We start from the raw sequence: 14,254 nt of genomic DNA, 5'->3' as shown, positions 1-14,254 counted from the left end.
TTTTTTTTTTTTTTTTTTTTTTTTTTTTTTTTTGTATAGGGCGTGTGCATGCTCCCCAGAAAGACAGAGACAGAAAGCAAGAAATCACCCCCAAGAAGGGATGGCCATGTCACAATCCCTTCTCCTCCATTCTTCTCTAGGGATCTTGGGCACGCATGCACACGTGCCTGGTGTGAGTTTAAGCCACCGGGTCCGAGGCTCGAACCACGGTCGACTACATGGGAGTCCAGCGACACAGCCATTACGCTAACTGCTGGTCCCACCTTGATCTTTCTTGATAAACTGTCTCACTTTTTGCAATCAGAAGGGCTCTTGCTTTTTTTGCATTCTGTAAATCTTACTTTCAAAGTTTCATGTGTTACCATTCTGTGCAGTTAGATACAGTCTTGAATCAGAAAGTATCTTCTTCACTTGGAAATTCTATAATCTATGCTCATCATTAATTTTTTTTAATGTTTAGTCCTTATGGTAGAAGTGAAAGGATTACTAATTTTAAGGTATCATTTTAAAAAATGTTGAAAAAATTTGGGAAACATTTTGAAAATTGTATTTATCAGTGTAGTTAATGATATAGGATAAATTGGGCACTTTTTACACTACTTGTGGGGACACAGCTCCATAAATCCTCCATTCTATTTTGAGGACAACTCATAATTGCATATTGAGACTTTTTTTTCTCCTGAAACTTTTTTTTTAATTAATTAATTTACATTTATTGCCTAATCATTGTCACAGCATACAAAATGTGGTTTCCCATCCAGAATATACTCCATAGTGGCTTAATCATGCATGTTATCACCAATAATTTTCCATTTCTAATTTCATATATATATATGTGTGTGTGTATGTGTGTGTGTGTACTTATATATATTTACCCCTATGTCTGACCCTCTGCCCTTTCCCACTCTCTTCTCATACTATCTCTGGTGTCTACAGTTGTCTTCCATTCCTTTCCCTCCCACATTTTATTGATCACAGAATTTCTTAAATAATCTAACTACTTTCATTCAATAGCAAGTTCAGCTGGTAATTTCAAGAAAAGCAGTTTTGAATTGGGATCTCCAAGAAGTTCTCAAGGGAGTGCTATGTTGGGAAAATTAAATGTGGACACACAGAAATAAGAGTTTGAAAACTAAGAAAATGGCCAACTTAATTGTAGGGACCAGTCTGGAGTTGAATATTATATACCTTAGGTATATGAACCTATTGACAGCTCAAGACAGGACAAAAACTCTTAAAACTGGACAACAAAACCTAGAAGAAAAGCAGCAATATTTTAATCAAAAGTCACAGAATGCTATTTCACCAGTTCAGTCTCATGTACTTAATCTATCTTCTGTTGTGGTCCAATCTTCCTGACTGAATTCTGGGATATAATATTCAACTCCAGACTTGTCCCTACTATTAAGTTGGCCATTTTCTTAGTTTTCAAACTCTTATTTCTGTGTGACTACATTTAATTTTCCTGACATAGCACTCCCTTGAGAACTTCTTGAAGATCTGGTCTGGTGCTGGTAAATTCTTTCTTTTTCTCTTGCCAATCTTAGTATCTTGTCTTTGTCTGTGGTTTTGGTCAGTCTGGCTATAATGTGTCTTGGAGAAGATCTTCTTGGGTTGATTCTATTTGGGGTCCTTTGTATTTCTTGGGACTGGATCTTTGAGTGCCTCTCTAGGTTTGGAAAGTTTTCTTGCAGGATTTCATGGAATAGATTATCAATGCCCTTATGAGTCTCTTCACCTTCTAGGATGCCAGCTATCCAGATGCTTGGACGTTTGATGGTATCTAGTAGAAATTTCTCGTATATTATTCTCAAATTTTGGGGCAATTTTCTCAGTCTTCATGGTGGATTTTTCTAGGCCAGCAATTTTGCCTTCTACATCGGAGATTCTATTTTCTATATGATCTAGTCTGCTTTTAATACTTTCAAGGAAGATTTTGACTTTCTGTATTATAACCTTCGTCTCTAGCAGTTCCACTTGATTCTTTTGTAAAGTGTGTAATTCCTCTTTCAGATCGTGCAAGAATTTCCTTACCTCTTGGAACTCGTCAGCTCCTTTCTCCTTTCTCTTCTGCAGTTCGTTGTCTCTCTTCTCTTCCATCTCTGTTAGCTTGCCCATTATGAATGTTCTAAATTCTTTATCAGACATTTCTATGATTTCCATCGAACTGTCTGTGGGTGAAGAGGAGTTATTCTTTTCCCTGGGAGGGGAGGTATTATCTCGCTTTCCCATATTTCTTGTGGCCCTTCAGTAATTTCTAGTCATCTGATGGATGGTGTGTTTCTTGAAGTTTAATCTGAGCATCCACTCAAGTTTGTGGGCTGGAGGATGAATAATCAGTGGAAAAATCTTCATTTCACTTATTCCTCTGAAATCACTAGTTCTCAGGAGTCATCACATATTGAGTCTTAAAAATGTGAAGGTATCTTTGACCCAGGAACATTTTTTCCTGGCATTTAACCTCAGGGAATAATAAGTAATAAATATGATTTTTACTCATGTATATACATTAAAATATTATTTATAATAGAAGTATGAAACAAATACAGTCAGTGAAATATTAAATAACTATATCATATTAACTTTCTACAGCAGCTTCCTATTATTGGTCATCTATATTACCTACTTTGCATATTTTATCTTATTAGTTTTCTATGTCAGTTGAGGAAACCTAGTGCTATGGTTTGACTATGTTCCTCAAAAGGTATGTGTTGGAAACTTAATTCCCAAGGCAACAGTGCTAGGAGGTGAGACCTAATAGGAGGTTTAGATTCTGAGGACTTCAGTCTCATAAAGTATTAATGTTAAATATAAAAGTGATTGAAGGTGTGAATTACATCTCTTTGTCTCCTGAGTGCTCATTTTCCCTTCCACCATAAATGTTACAGCTCTAAATCTCTTCCAAGATGTGGGCTCCTCAGTCTTGCCTCCAGAATTTTGAGAAATACATTTCTGCTCTTTATAAATTACCTAGTTTCAGATATTCTGTTATAGCAGGAGAAAATGTACTCAGACATTGAGGCCCAGAAAGGCAAAATAATTTTCAAACCTGCTTATATGGGTAGACTTGGTCATCTGAAAATGTTATAGAACACTTTGAACTCCTAGAAAAAATATCATACTTACATAATATATTTATTTATTTAAAAATTATTTATTTAATTTCATTCATTCATTCATTCATTCATTCAACCAGAAAGAGAAAGAGAGAAAGAGAGAGCAGGAAAGTGAGACAGGAGGCCACCAGGTCCAGGACTTGAACTGTGGTCAGCCATGTGGGTATGTCCAGTGCACTAACCATCATGTCATCTGCTGGCCCCCTACATAATGTATTTAAATGAATAGCTACCCTGGAAAGAAAGTAAGGGAAATCCTTAGAGCCAGAAATTGTACCATGTCAGGCAGAGGCATCAACTGACCTGAGGTAGAGCTGGAGTTGAGATTTCTGGTCTCTGCAATCTTGGGACTTAGGTTTTAATACCCATGATGTAGAAGACATGATATATTTTAGGTGGCGTAGGATCTCACACGCTGAATAAAATTAGCTTTTAGTGAATGGGTGGACTAGGAAAAGTGTCCACATATTGTCAGAGTAGGCCAATAAGGTAGTTTTTCCTCACTCTCAGCACTGGCTGAAAAATAAAAATTTTCTAATAGGGCATCATAAATTGCTGGTCTACTTTATATAAAATGGGAGTTTAAATGTAAAGTATCCAAATTGCCCAGGAATTAATAAGCCTTAAAGTCATCCTGGGTTGCTAACAGCTTGGAGGTATCTGAAGCAATTGCAAAACTTCACTGAAAAGATACACCTGAAATCTAAATTATATAGTATTCCCAATGACAAAGCCCTAATATAAATATTATATAAAATTACATATACATATATAAAATATACTACAAACTACTAAATATATGAAGAGAAGGAAAAATCTATCATGAAAAGGAAAGGAGAAACACAAATGGGAGATTCACACATTTAAATATTTTAAATAATAGGATTGTCAAATGAAAACTCAAAACAAACATATTATGAAGATAATTGCAACAATATTAATGCAGAAAAAAGATTAGACAAATTTTCACATTTACTTATGAGCAATTCTTAGCAAACTATGGATGAATTAAGGGCACATTCTGAACCAATAAAGAGAACAAAGTATATATCATACTTAATGATATCATGTTGAACATTTATATTCTGAGATTGAGAGTAAGACAGGGATGTCCTTTTTCTCCTGTTATGTTAAAAAATGTATTGGAGAATCTAGCTAGTGGTATATGGCATAAAAGATAACAAAAGTATAAAGAGTAGGAATTATTTATAGGGGGATATGGTTGTATATATAGAAAATGCAAAATAATTGGAAGTTTATGTATTAGATATATTAAATAATTCAGCAATGTCATTGGATATAAGGATATAGCCAAATTTAATTGTATTCTATAAATCAGTAACAAATTATTAGGAAATAAAATTTAAAAATATACTATTTAAAATTGCATGGAAATTAATGGTAAATACATACCTAGGGATATGTCTAAAGTACAAGTTCTTTGTCCAGAAAGATATAAAATGTTATTGAGAGAACACTTAAATAAGCCGAGAAATATACTATGTTCATGGATTGGAAAGCTCAATATTGTAAAGATGTCAGTTCTCGTTAAGTGAATATATCAAAACAAAGCATTCTAAATAAAAACCTAGTAGGTTTAACATCTATTATATATCTGTGTATATGTATGTATTTTGAAACAATCACAAAATTACTGAAAATCTGGAAACATAAAGAACTTTTTCTCCCTGAACCATTTGAGAGTAAGCTGTTGATAAAAAGCCCCAACATTCCCAAATACTTTCATGTTTATTTACAACAAAGAAGTAATCACAAGATTACCACCCAAACAGGAAACTACCATATAATCTCAGATTCCATTTCAGTTTTCACCAATTGTCTCAATAATGTCTTCTATTTTTTAAAAAAAGTCCCTTTAGAATTAGGTTTTGCCATTAGTTGCTATTTGTCTTTAGTCTTCTTCAGTATGGGATATTTCATAGTTTCCTTGACTTTTATGACCTTGGTATTTTTTTGAGAATTACAGGTCAATTATTCTGCAGAATGTCTCTCAACTTGGGTTTGTCATGATTATATTCAAACACTACATCTTTAGGAGGAACATGACAGAAGTGATTCTGCCTTTTCAAATGGATCTTATCAGATGGTATATAATTTTGTTTTGTGTTGTCCTTAGAGTGATGATCTCTGTGATCACATGAGTAAGGTGGTGTCTGCCAGACTTCTTCAGATTTTTTTTTTATCTTGTAATTATTAAGTATTTTGTGAGAAGATATTTGGTAACTACTTAAATATCAGGTGGCACTACAGTTTGAAGGTGTTCCCCTAAAGTAAATGTGTTGGAAAATTAATTTCCAGTATAACAAGTTTAAGGGTTAGGACTTTAAAAGGTGATTGGGTCATGAGGGGGAACCCTCAGAAATGAATTAGTGCTGTTATTGAGGGAGTGAGAGAGTTCTCATGAAAGCAAGTTGTAAAAGTGAGCTCAGCTTGCTCTTGTGATTTTTTTTTTTTTGTACTTGATCGCTTATCCTCCTGTTTCGTTGGCATGTTATGAGGCAGAATGCACAGCCTTACCAGAGATGCTTACAAGCCCTTGAACTTAAAAACCATGAGCCAAATAAACTTTCCTTTATAAATTACCCATTTTCAGGTGTTCCATTATAGCAACAACAAATATGCAATACAAATGGTTTCCTTTATTATCCAATAGAGTTTATCTACTTCTATCATTATTTTGTTGCTTAAATTGCTCCTAATTTGGCTACTGGGGACTTGTGTAAGCTGACTTGATAAACCCCCATTATTCCTTGAGCACTCCTTTGCTTTCCAGCACAAAAGATGTTCTAGGCCTATCTTGTATATTCCCTACCCTTTTCTAAGAATTAAACATATCTCTAAGGAGTCTTACTACCTTTCAGTAGAGAATGGAACCAAGATCTGGGAGCTAAGTATGCACACTGATATTGGTGTATTAATTGCTCTCAGGCCTTTTTAGTAGACAAAAAGATATATGTATTTGTATGTGCATATACAGCCCTCGTTGCCTTGGCACAGGCTGCTAAGATGGTGTGCTTTGCACACTGGACCATGTGGAAGGCCTGGGTTCAATTCATAGTCTACCCTAAAAACTGGGAATGGTGGCATTTACCTGTAGTCCTTTTTGGGAGGCTGAGGCAGCAGAATTTTTGACATGGTAAGATTCTATCTTTAAAAATATAAAATTAAAAATAAAAACATGTATCTCTATACATAATATTTATTGAAACCTCTGATTTTATGATTCTAATTCAATACCACAGAAGTCATTCTAGCTTTTTCTCTCTCTTTATTGGTAATTCCCTTCTCTGACAGTGAAAACTCTGACTTCCATGGTCTTTGATACAGTTACTTATTTAACCAATAACCCTGTATATCATAATTCATGACACTCACTGTCTCCTTTCCTATGTATAGATACTCTCCTCACCCTGTTTTCACTCTGAGTCTCAATGTCACACTGTCTGTACCTCCATCTTTTGCATGAACTTCCTATTCACCCTGCTTATGCTTTCACATTGTTTTCTGATGAAGTTTGCTTGCCTCGTCCACTTTGAATACCTACCCTTTTATTCTATATCTAATTGCTTTAAGATTGAATTATCCAAGAAGAAAGAGGAAATAGACAAAGTGATTGCAGTAGATTTTAAAAAATTTTAATCCAGTAGGGATTGTTGAACTGAAAAATATATATGGAAATGCAACAGAATTAGAATAGTAAAAATGAACTCTTAAAATGAACAGATATGGGCTTTATTCACTGGATATGAAGACTTCTTATAATTAAGATACTGTGATGTTGGGTTGAAAAGATAGTTTTTCATAGTTTCTAAAATCGATCATTCTGTTACCTACCTTGCCACCTTATAGATTTTTACATAGGTAAATATGTCATAGATGTTAAAGTGTTAAAGATGTCCAAGTATTTAAGTATAAATCTCTTGAAAAATACCAAGGATTATTTCTAAGTGAAATGAACAGATATGGGCTTTTTAAGAACTTTTTTTCTCTCTGGTGTGCTTTTATAATTTTCCTTCAAACCACTTCTAAATGTAAAATGGACGATAGTGTATCCACTTTTCTAAGTTACAGAATTGACAACAAAATGAGTTTTCCTACCATCTTTAAGCTCTATAAATAAACACCTCACCTTTTTAACCCAGAATCCTGTTAACATGGTAAATCTATCTTTAACCTCTCTGCTAGTTAGTGTTTCAAGTGGTTTCTATGTTTGGCCCTATAACTCATGCTAAGATCTTCACCTTGACACATTTCAGTTTCCTAGTCTATAACCTGAGGGTGGCTATCGTCCTTACATGGAGGATAACTGAAGGGCCAAGGATAAATCTTTATGTTAAAGAGAATCCCTGGGAGATGATAGAACCTTGAATTTTTGCCGCTGGCCTCTGCCTATCAATCTGAAATTTGTTTCTGTTATTAAATCCAGGGATTTATGCAGCCTAAAAAGTATAATACATATTAAAGCTTTGTTTTTAAATATATTTTTTCTTTGGATATGGCAATCAGAATGTAGAATTATCAAATCCTTTGGAATGCCAGTCCTATGTATCTAAAAAGCTAGAATATACTGTTGCCTTTTTGGATGCTAAATAAGAAATACCCGAGACCTAATGTTTTAGAACCTATGCTTCAGATATTACAAGGCAATTTGAGAAATCATCTGGTTCACTTTCCTCTTCCTTACCCACAGAAATCATCATCTTCATCATCTAATAGCAAAGATATTTATTCTTGGAAGAAAAAAAATGCAAAGAAGATCTATGTTCTAACTGTCAGGCATGAGTTGAGAACAGTCTTCTGTTTCAGTAATTTCATTTTAGTAATTCCCCAAATATGTACACTTCTCCTTCAGCATTTGGGCACTGAATAAAGGCCCATTTTTCCAGCTGAGTTAACATGCCCCTGGAGGTCCATTTCTTATTCTGAGCAGTGACAGAGAAGGTCCCCCTGGAAATGCTCTGTTTTCACATACTAACCTGGTAGATTAAAGATCTTGGCTACCTGTTGCTTATGGGCAGATCTGGCAGATGCTCCCGTGTTTCCTAGTGAGAAAAATATGTAGTGACAGACTCCGAAGTGTACTTGTTGATGCTGTGCGATCTGAGTTGCCATATGTAAAGAGACAGAGCCAGGGAAAATCTGAGAGGAAGTTTCTGCATTCTTATCTTGAATTAGCTGGATGATAACCAACTTACAGATGTCCTCCAGTTGTAAAGAAACAGACTTCCAAACATCAGAAGCTCCATCTCCCAACTATAGCCCTTTAGTAAAAGAGGTCTCATGCAAATTGTGATCCAACATCCAGCAAATGTTGTGGGATGGGCATAGGTGAAATTTTGATCATGTTAAGATGGCATTATGGTGGGCTAGCAGGTGGCATGGTGGTTAAGGCGTTGGACTCCCACATAGCCGATCGTGGTTTGAGTCCCAGACCTAGTGGCTTGGTTTCTCATTTTTGCTCTCTCACACATACCCTGCAGCAAATTAAAAAAAATAATGATAAATAAAATTAAATAATTCTTTAAAAGAAAAAAGAAGATGGCATTTATGGCAAAGGAACATAAGAATGCATGGATCCAGTATTGTCAGTCACCACTTTCACTGTGGGATCATTGAAGGGACCTCATATACTAAAGGCAAAGAAAATGGGAACAGAAACTACCATCACTTTAGCTACTGCATGGCATTCCCACTGGGACTGCCCTGTAGAATTGAGGTGGAACAATTAGACGTGAGGCCTACCTCTAGGGCCTCTCTGCCTCCTAATTCCCAATCTTAGCATTTGCTGTTGTAGTAATCTGTTGAAGATAATACGTATAATATTCCCAACTGGACTGGTGAGAAATGTATTCATGTTGGAATATTCACTTTACAAACTAAGTAACATATGTGGTTGAATGTATAAAAGAAATTGAAATAAAAATAATAACAAATGGAATTAAATAAATAAATAAATATTTTTTAAAAAATCCCCTGCATACCTACCTAAGGAAGAAAAAAGAATGGGGATTGAAATGGGATTTTCTTTCCCAAGTACCTTACTTTCAAAGCATGGTCCTTATATTGGTAACATCAGCATCATTTGAGAGTTTGCTAGAAATGCAGACTCTGGGTCTCCACACCAGACCAGCTGAATCAGAATCTGCATATTTAACAAGATCCCCGTGCAATTTGGATGCGTCCATATTTGAGAAGCACTGTCTTAAGAGGAGTCTTGGGTCAACTCACTTGCTCATGAGTACATCTATGACTTGAGTACAAAGTGATCTCTTATTAATCAGGGGACAATCCCTATCCAAGACTGAATAATTGGATTAGTACTCTCAACTGTTGAGGAAGAATGAAGATGAGGAATAGGATTAAAAAAAGCTGAGACCTCCTCTCCACTGCATGTGACAAAGGCTAGTTCCAATAAAACAAAATTGCTTTCTTCATTGTAGGATTTTTTTTCAGCATGCTAATATTCATTATGAATTTTAGAATGAGACTATAATATACAATTGTTGCCCAAACTTTTCACATTTCAGAATCCTGTTTGGAGATGGGAACCAGCAATTAGCGTAATGGCTATGTTGCTGGACTCCCACATAGTCGACTGCGGTTCGCATCCCGGACCCGGTGGCTTAGAACTCATGCCAGGCGTGTGTGCGTGCGTGCCCAAGATCCCGAGAGGAGAATGGAGGAGAAGGGATTGCGGCGTGACCATCCCCGCTGGGGGGTGATTTCTCGCTTTCTGTCTCTATGTCTCTCTCTGTCTGTCTGGCGAGCACACGTGCCCTATAGCGAAAACCTCTCAAAAAAAAAAAGAAAACCTGTTTGGAGGGACCATCTATTAATAATGAATGTTTTACAGAATATAGCATGGAGAGTGCTAGTCTTAGGACAATCGTGGTTCTTGGAAAAAGTAAAATAAAGGTGCCCATCCCCTCCTTGTTGAATCTGAGTTTGATGTTGAGCTTTGAACTTGTAGATTTCCCAAGGGTTAGGACAACTGTCACAAAGTTACATCTTTTGCAAATATCAGGAACAAAGTTTACACATAGAGCAAAAATTCCATGTTAGTCAAAATTTTCTTTGAAAGCTTTTTTTTTTTTTTTTTAAGCTATTCCTATATTTTAGGCTGACTTGCCACCGCAAAAGTCTGAAACAGCTTGTATTCTCCCCACACTGACACTGGTCATTGTTTCTTTAGGTGAGTACAAAATCAAGTATTTGGACGCTCTCTAGTTTGAAGAATGTATAACTTTAAACATTAGAATTCACTCTGCCTGGTGAGGTACTCACACTTTTAGCCGTGAATGGGGACTGAGAGTAACTGAGTACATTCATGTCTCCTATCAGGAGCTAGAGCAAGTGAGTGCTTTTAGTGGAATGGTCCATAACCATACTACTTAAACAGTTATACCTCTTTCTCTGTCCCCAGCATATATTATTCAATTTACATACATTAAATTTGCATATGCTGCAATGCCTCTGTGTTGTGTGCACAATTTCAGAGAAGGTTTTTGTCAGAGGAAGACCAGAATCTTAGGTACTCAGCAGTCGGCATTTGACGAATTTAATGCAAATCAGAATCTCATTCCTAAAGTATTAATGATTTCAGAATTTTAACAACAGTGATAGCTTTCCTAGTTAATAGAGATCGATGAGCATGTGAACCAGAATGCCAATTTATGTTGAGAAATACAGCTGTGGACAGTCTAAAATGCTGGTGTCAGCAGAGCACAATAACTTTCCTATAGGCAGCCTACATGGGAAGCCAAATTATATTTCCAAGTAAGATATTCAATGTGAAATGAAACTGAATCAAGGTCTGTTGTAAAAGATTCTTATAAAATAAAGAGTTAACTCATTTTGCAAGCGAGTCATTCTGCTGGCATGTAGTTTGCAAAGGGTCTGTGAGTATAGCTGTTGGAGAACTGCATGGGCCAATGATGGACAAGTCACTTTCATGTCCAGCTGAACTTACCTTTCTCCATACATCCACTGGGAGCTGAATTCATGTGTTTCCAAGGAGAACATAATAGGGTTCAATGCCCAGAATTATTCCTGCTTTCCCTGCATGTTTCCTTGGCGTAAAGAGAGGGGTGCCTTTGCCAACCTAGCCAGTTCACTTTGTTGGCCAAGTGAGCTAAGCAGGAGAAAATTATAACCTGACAGCCACTCCCTGATATACATACTAAGATTTTGGATGATGTTTTCTCCTTTGTCAAGATGGAGGATCGTGTATTCCAGCAGGCTTATCACATGGTTCTCCTTTTTGTTTTCCTTTTGAAAGACACACACCACTCTTGTAGATAAAAATGATCCTTGAGACATGCAGATGGCATAATGGCTACGTCGCTGTCGCTGGACTCCCATGTAGTTGACCGTGATTTTTTTTTTTTTTTTTGGAGAGGTTTTTGCTATAGGGCGTGTGCGCTCGCCAGACAGACAGAGAGAGACAGAGAGATAGAAAGCAGGAAATCACCCCCCAGGGGGGATGGTCACGCCGCAATCCATTCTCCTCTCGGGATCTTGGGCACGCACGCACACGCGCCCGGCGTGAGTCTAAGCCACCAGGTCCGGGACTCGAACCGCGGTCGTCCACGTGGGAGTCCAGCGACATAGCCATTACGCTAACTGCTGGTCCCGTAGTTGACCGTGATTTTTGACCGTGATTTGAATCCTGACCCAGTGGCTTAAACTCAAGGCCAGGCATGTGTTCATACCCAAGATCCCTAGAGGAGATTGGGGCGTGGCCATTCCCAGGAGGTGGGAGGGAAATGTCTCGCTTTCTGTCCTTTTTGTCTTTCTGACTCTCTCTGGTGAGCACACATGCAAAAAACCTCTCAAAAAAAAAAAAATCCTAACACATTGAGATGAAGTCCTTTTCCTCTTACTGTTTAATCGTCAACTCTTCTTTCTTCTCTCCCCAGATCCACAAGACATTGATCCTATATTTATTCATATTCTTATTTCCACTAAGTGTAATGTGATAGAAAACAGGGTTGCCATTTTTTTCTTTTCTTTTTTTTTTTTTTTTTTTTTGGGTAAAGGGTTGGATATTTTGGCTTCATGGACCACAGAATCTTTGTCAGCTCCTTGGTTTTTTCTTCCAAGTTCAGATCAGTGATGGCTTGTACATGAATGAGTGTGGTTGGGTTCCTATAAACTGTTATGGGCATGAAAGTCTGAGTTTTATCTAATTTTTATGTGTCATAAAATATACTTTTTAGATTTTTTTAACCATTTAAAAATATAAAATCCTTTTTAGTTTATGAGCTCTATAAAGACAGGTGGTGAGCCTTGGTTTGCGGATCCCCGGTCTGAGGACTTATTTCACCAACTGTATCACTGTTTCTCTTGCTTCTGGTTGGTGAGGAAATAGTAGGACATGTTATTTGCTTCAACTTTTCAACCGTTATAGGGAGGTTAGATCATTCAGCAGCTGGGAGCCTGGGTTTTGTAATCAGTTACAACTAGGTTGAAATCATTGTTTTACTTCATAATAGGGTCAAATGGTACAACTTCTCTGGCACCAATTTCCTTAGCTATAAAATTCATCATTCCTGTATACTATGAAATTAAGTGACGTTATGTATGTGAAGTTTTCAACATAGTGTATGCCACATAGAGCTAATACAATACACAGTTGCCAATGTTATTATGTTGATGGTGCTATTAGAGGGCATGTGTTTTCTTTTCTGCTTTTTTATTTAAAAGAATTGTTTAGTTTTATTTTTTATTATTTTTTAAGTTTTCTGTAGGGCACACCAGAGAAAGTGAGAAAGCAAGCCGCTAGGTCTGGGACTCTAACCATGGTTGGCTATGTGAGAATCCAGGGCTTTAATCACCATGCTACCTACTGGCCCTCCTTTTCTGCTGCTTTCTTTCACCTCCTTGCATTTGAGGCAGGTTAGTCTCCTCTTTGAGTCTCATTTTTTAAGTGAGAGGAGTTTTTAAACTCAGATCTAAAAATGTTTATGATTCTTTCTGCTTGTCATATAACTCCTTATATTATAGAGGTGTTAAAGATGATTTACTGCGAAGAATGTATGTCCTAGGAGTAGACCTTGGAAGTCAGCTCTGTTGGTGAGAAGTGGGGGGAGAGAGACACAGGAGTTTTTATTTTGATGCTTTGTGTTTAACAGAGACACTGACCCCTTGCCTGTCTTCTTTCTCAGCTAACAGTTAATATGAAGCAAAATTCTTTTGGATTCCTAGGGGACAGGTACCATTACCTGAAGAGCCCAGTACTCACTGAGCTTCTTGGTCCCTCAGATGCGATACCATGATGTTTATAGAGCTTAATTTGAAGAGCCCAGGTGAAAAAAGACCCACAAAATGAAGAAAAGCCTCCAAAGGCAGATAGCGTATCTTCCCCAGCTAAGCGAACTGTGCCATCCAATTATTTCCAATTACAATTGCGTTTCCTTCTTTAATGTTTTCTATGCTGATATCCAAGTTGCTAATGAAGCAGGCCCCCGCTTTATGATCCCTGTTGTTGCAACTTGCTGGGCTTAATTGCTTTGTCTCCATAACAGACAGACATTCTGAACAATTAGACAATAATAAGAAAGCAAGATGGGGAAATGGTTTAGATTCTTTCATTTTAATTATGCTGATCGTGCACCCTACAGTTCTGAATCAATGCCGAAGTGCTATTTTTGATAGCATTCAATAACATTCAACTAGAACTAATAAATTTATATTTCTAATGCAAATAACCCCATCCTTTGTTTCAAGTGAGTTGCTTTTTGAGGGACAGCAATACTTTCTATGCTCATGGCATGTTTCACTTTCAATTTCCTTCACAATAGTCATGTTATTCTACATTGTTTCACATATAAGAAAAATGGAGTGGCTAAACTGGCTCAAGTTTACATAGCATCTTCTGCATGTAAATGCCTAAATATTTCTAAGAATTCCCCTTGAATTTCATGTTTGTGGACCATCCTGTAGCATGGTGGTTAAAGTAGCTCCCATATGGCCAATTACATGGCTTGAGTCCTAGATCCCATGACTTGAAAAATACACTAGGCTCACAGGACATACATGCGGACCCAAAATCCTAAAAGAAGGGAGAAATGGAGGATAAGGAATTGCACTATGACCATGCCCTTAGAGTGTGTCCC

This window comes from Tupaia chinensis, unplaced genomic scaffold, assembly GCF_000334495.1.
Source record: "Tupaia chinensis unplaced genomic scaffold, TupChi_1.0 Scaffold143796_1, whole genome shotgun sequence".
NCBI lineage: Eukaryota > Metazoa > Chordata > Mammalia > Scandentia > Tupaiidae > Tupaia > Tupaia belangeri.
The sequence above is the reverse complement of the archived record's forward strand: the minus strand, read 5'-3'. Positions refer to the sequence as shown.